General features: G+C 46.6%; 1 pseudogene; it reads right to left on the bottom strand.

The window, feature by feature from the left end:
• Nucleotides 1–2,180: 2,180 nt before the first annotated feature.
• On the bottom strand, nucleotides 2,181–3,441 carry LOC119922155 (annotated as a pseudogene).
• Nucleotides 3,442–5,583: the final 2,142 nt, after the last annotated feature.

The raw sequence follows: 5,583 nt of genomic DNA, 5'->3' as shown, positions 1-5,583 counted from the left end.
GTGACACTCGAGAGAAGGGAGGAGATCTCCTCTGAGGATACTGCTGGGAAGGATGGGAGCGTAGTGGAGAGCATTGAGAGCTGGGGGGTTGGAGAAGAGGGGGGAGTGACTTTGGGGTGTTCAGAGCACTGCGTTAAGAACTTGATGATAATGGTGGGGTTTGTTCAGCACTTATTGTGGACAGCAGTGTACTAAGCAGTAGGGTGGATACAAGGAAATTGGGTCGGACACTGTCCCCACCCCACATGGGGCTCCCAGTTTTAATCCTCATTTTGCAGATGAGATAACTGAGACACAGAGAAGTGAAGCGATTTGCTCAAGGGTACACAGCAGACAACTTGTGGAGTCAGCATTAAAACCCAGGTCCAGCTGACTCTCAGGCCCATATTCGTGCCCATGCTAGGAGGGAGATAGGTAGTGAATCCCCATTTTGCAGGTAAGGGAACTGAGGCCCAGAGAAGCTAAGTGACTTGAACAAGATCACACAGCAGATAAGTGGTAGAGCAGGAATTAGTATCCAGGCTCTGTGACTACTAGGCCCATGCTCTATCTGCCAGGCCACGCTGATTCTTACATGGAGCAGACGTGAGATTATCACCCCTTTTCTATGTTGCAAATATTTGAAAGATGCTCTCTTCTCCTTCATATTCTAATCTCATCATCGAAAGTTCAAATGAAGGCATGTGAACTCTCTCTAGATGTTTTTCTGCACTGAACAACGGAAGGGTGCTCAATCTGAATGCTTGTAAAAGTGGAAGTGAAATTCTAACATTGGGTTAGAGTTTGTCATTTTTATATGCTCCTTGGGAATCTCACAACTCTATGGATGTTTATACAGTCCTGTATGTAACTAACATTGGTATCTATAAACTGTATTATTCTGCACCCATAGTGATAGCAGTTTATAATAGCCAGATGGAAAGATTACGTATGTAACTTAAATGTTGTATACCGTTTAACTCTATATAGAAATGATTGTGTTTATCTTTGTTGTAAGAGTATGGCTTAAAGAACATGGGCCTAGGAGTCACAGAGCCTGGATACTTATCCCAGCTCCACCGTTTGTCTGCTGTATGATCTTGGGCATGTCACATCTTCTCTGTGCCTTAGTTCTCATTTGCAAAATGGGGACACAGCAAGGTCACACAGCAGAGTCACACACTACTGGTGGGTGGGCTATTCAGAATGCATATTTTTGCTTTTTCAATTTTTGCAGCTGATTGAATCATACCTGAAATGTGTTCACTTGTTCTTTAGAGAAGATAGCATGGGAGCAGCAAGATCTAGTGGAAAGGGCATGGGGTGGAGAATCAGGAGTTCTGAGTTCTAGTTCTGTTCCTGTCCATCTATGTGTCCTTGGATAAATCACCTAATCTCTCTGTGCCTTAGTTTCCTTATCTATAAATTGACTGCCTTTCAGACTGTGAGCCCCATCAGGGACAGTCTGTTCACTTGGAAATGAATTAGGTGCTCAACACATAGAATGTGATTAATTAATACCTTATTTAATCAATGCCATAAAGCAGGTCACTTTGTTTCCTTTATTTTCCATTTTTCCTTCCACTTCTCCTTCTCCCCATATCACTGCTATCTTGCACAGCACTATGTGCTCTTGGCTGGATAGAACACTTGAGGTCCCCTGACCTAGAATGATTTTAAGGCCAGATAATGGGAACCAAATGGAGAAACTAAAAAGAAATTGAATACCTATTGTTTCCCCTTTGCATCCCCTTTGAATTTCCTAATACATGAAGCTGTGGAAGTGGGGCAGTTCTGGGGATGTTTGCTGCATTAATTCTCTGTGTGATTTTACTTTAGGGTCATGGGCAGAGCTAGAAGATGGTGAGGATGGAAAGAAGGAAGAAGGGAGGGTATTGCTAGAGAAGCAGCTTGGCCTAGTGGGTAGAGCACAGACCTTGGAGTCAGAAGAACTTGGGTTTTCATCCCATTGCCCCTACATGTCTGCAGTGTGGCCTTGGGAAACTCACCTCACTTCTTTCTGCCTCAGTTACCTCATCTGTAAAATGAGGATTAAGACTGTGAGCACCATGTGCGACAGGCACTGTATCTAACTCAGTCTCCTTATATCCACCCCAGCACTTAATACAATACCTGGCACACAATTATTATTATTGCTAAGTATGGGCAGGACTTTGTAAAGTGGATTGAACTTTATGTTCCTAACACATATTTGAAGCCCAATTAGACCTCCAAAATGCAAACATTTGGCTTATTACTTCATTCCTGAAAGCCACTTTCCTACTCCATAACTTCTTCATGGCATTCTTCACCACTGCATTCCTCAGGGTGTAGATCAGAGTGTTCAACATAGGGGTGATGATGGTATAAAATATGGCAATCATTTTATCTTCTGAAAAGGTGGTGTCTGGTCGCATGTACATAAAACTACAGGGACCAAAGAAGATGATGACCACAGCGAGGTGAGAACCACCGGTAGAGAGGGCTTCTTGCTGTCTTTCCTTGCTCTGCTGCCTCAGGGACCACGATATGATGGCATAAGAGAAGAGCAAGATGAGAAAGATCCCCAGAGTGATTGTCCCACTATTTGCCATGACTACAACACCGGCGACATGGGTGTTGACACAGGCGAGTTTCAGCACGGGATGGACATCACAAATATAGCGATCAATCACACTGGGGCTATAGAAGGGCAGCTGGACCACCAGAGGCACCTGAATGATGGAGTGGATGAAGCCCCCGACCCATTGGCCCATGAGCAGCGTGGCTCAGTGGAAAGAGCACGGGCTTTGGAGTCAGAGGTCATGGGTTTGAATCCCGACCCCGCCACATCTGCTGTGTGACCTTGGGCAAGTCACTTAACTTCTCTGAGCCTCAGTTACCTCATCTGTAAAATGGGGATTAAGACTGTGAGCCCCCCGTGGGACAACCTGATCACCTTGTATCCCCCCCAGCGCTTAGAACAGTGCTCTGCACATAGTAAGCGCTTAACAAATGCCATTATTCTTCTTATTATTATTATCATTATTATTATGAGCATTTTATTGCACACAGACCGATTCAAGGTGTTCATGTAATAGAGGGGTTTGCAGATGGCCAGTAACAGTCGTAGGCCATTGCTGTAAGGAGGAATATCTCAGTGCAACCAAATAAAAGGACACCAAAAATTTGCATCATACACCCCTCAAAGGAGGTGGTTTTCCTTTTGGAGATCAGGTCTCTAATTATTTTGGGGGCCTTGACAGAGGAGTAGCAAAGATCTACTAGAGATACCTGGTTGAGGAAGAAGTGCATTGTTGACCTATAGAGGTTTCTGGAACAGATGGTCAGCATGATGAGGATGTTTCCCGGAAGTATAATGGCATAGAAGAGGAAAAATATCAGAAAAGATGCCTTCTGCACTTCTACGTTCTGAGAAAATCCCAAGAGCTCAAATTCCGTGGCATTGTTTATCTTTTCCATGGATTTATTAAATGGCAAAGTGAATAGGAGGTGCTTAATTTCCCTAGAATGGCACAAAAGAAATGATATCATTGTTTGTAATGTAGATGGACTCACAGTTCCTGAGGTGGGGAAAAACACAGTTGTCAGAGGGACATAATCCTGAATTCATTCATTCACTCGTATTTATTGAGCACTTACTGTGTGCAGAGCACTGTACTAAGCGCTTGGGAAGTACAAGTTAGCGACATATAGAAACGGTCCCTACCCAACAACAGGCTCACAGTCTAGAAGGGGGAGACAGACAACAACAAAAAAAACCCATGTGGACAGGTGTCAAGTCAACAGAACAAATAGAATTGAAGATAGATGCACAGAACAAATAGAATTGAAGATAGATGCACATCATTAACAAAATAAATAGAATAGTAAATATGTACAAGTAAAATAAATAGAGTAATAAATCTGTACAAACATATATACAGGTGCTGTGGGGAGGGGAAGAAGGTAAGGTGGGGGGGATGGGGAGGAGGAGAGGAAAAAGTGGGCTTAGTCTGGGAAGTCTGGGAAGGCCTCCTGGAGGAGGTGAGCTCTCAGCAGGGCTTTGAAGGGAGGAAGAGAGCTATCTTGGCGGATGTATGGAGGGAGGGCATTCCAGGCCAGAGGGAGGATGTGGGCCGGCGGTCGACGGCGGGACAGGCGAGAACGAGGTAAAGTGAGGAGGTTAGTGGCAGAGGACTGGAGGGTGTGGGCTGGGCTGTAGAAGGAGAGAAGGGAGGTGAGGTAGGAGCGGGTGAGGTGTTGGAGAGCCTTGAAGCCAAGAGTGAGGAGCTTCTGCTTGATGTGTAAGTTGACTGGTAGCCACTGGAGATTTTTCTCCTCAACACGCTATCTGACCTTGGCTTCACAGACTCCGTCCTCTCCTGGTTCTCCTCTTATCTCTCCGGTCGTTCTTTCTCAGTCTCTTTTGCAGGCTCCTCCTCCCCCTCCCATCCTCTTACTGTGGGGGTTCCCCAAGGTTCAGTGCTTGGTCCCCTTCTGTTCTCAATCTACACGCACTCCCTTGGTGACCTCATTCGCTCTCACGGCTTCAACTATCATCTCTATGCTGATGACACCCAGATCTACATCTCTGCCCCTGCTCTCTCCCCCTCTCTCCAGGATCGCATCTCCTCCTGCCTTCAGGACATCTCCATCTGGATGTCTGCCCACCACCTAAAGCTCAACATGTCGAAGACTGAACTCCTTGTCTTCCCTCCCAAACCTTGTCCTCTCCCTGACTTTCCCATCTCTGTTGACGACACTACCATCCTTCCCGTCTCACAAGCCCGCAACCTTGGTGTCATCCTCGACTCCGCTCTCTTATTCACCCCTCACATCCAAGCTGTCACCAAAACCTGCCGGTCTCAGCTCCACAACATTGCCAAGATCCGCCCTTTCCTCTCCATCCAAACTGCTACCCTGCTCATTCAAGCTCTCATCCTATCCCGTCTGGACTACTGCACCAGCCTTCTCTCTGATCTCCCATCCTCGTGTCTCTCTCCACTTCAATCCATACTTCATGCTGCTGCCCGGATTATCTTTGTCCAGAAACGCTCTGGGCATATCACTCCCCTCCTCAAAAACCTCCAATGGCTACCAATCAATCTGTGCATCAGGCAGAAACTCCTCACCCTGGGCTTCAAGGCTCTCCATCACCTCGCCCCCTCCTACCTCACCTCCCTTCTCTCCTTCTACTGCCCAGCCCGCACCCTCCGCTCCTCTGCCACTAATCTCCTCACCGTACCTCGCTCTCGCCTGTCCCGCCATCGACCCCCGGCCCATGTCATCCCCCGGGCCTGGAATGCCCTCCCTCTGCCCATCCGCCAAGCTAGCTCTCTTCCTCCCTTCAAGGCTCTGCTGAGAGCTCACCTCCTCCAGGAGGCCTTCCCAGACTGAGCCCCTTACTTCCTCTCCCCCTCGTCCCCCTCTCCATCCCCCCCATCTTATCTCCTTCCCTTCCCCACAGCACCTGTATATATGTATATATGGTTGTACATATTTAATACTCTATTTATTTATTTATTTTATTTGTACATATCTATTCTATTTATTTTATTTTGTTAGTATGTTTGGTTTTGTTCTCTGTCTCCCCCTTTTAGACTGTGAGCCCACTGTTGGGTA

Source organism: Tachyglossus aculeatus, unplaced genomic scaffold, assembly GCF_015852505.1.
Source record: "Tachyglossus aculeatus isolate mTacAcu1 unplaced genomic scaffold, mTacAcu1.pri SUPER_6_unloc_5, whole genome shotgun sequence".
NCBI classification, from domain to species: Eukaryota; Metazoa; Chordata; class Mammalia; order Monotremata; family Tachyglossidae; genus Tachyglossus; species Tachyglossus aculeatus.
This window is presented reverse-complemented; position numbering and strand designations above follow the sequence as displayed.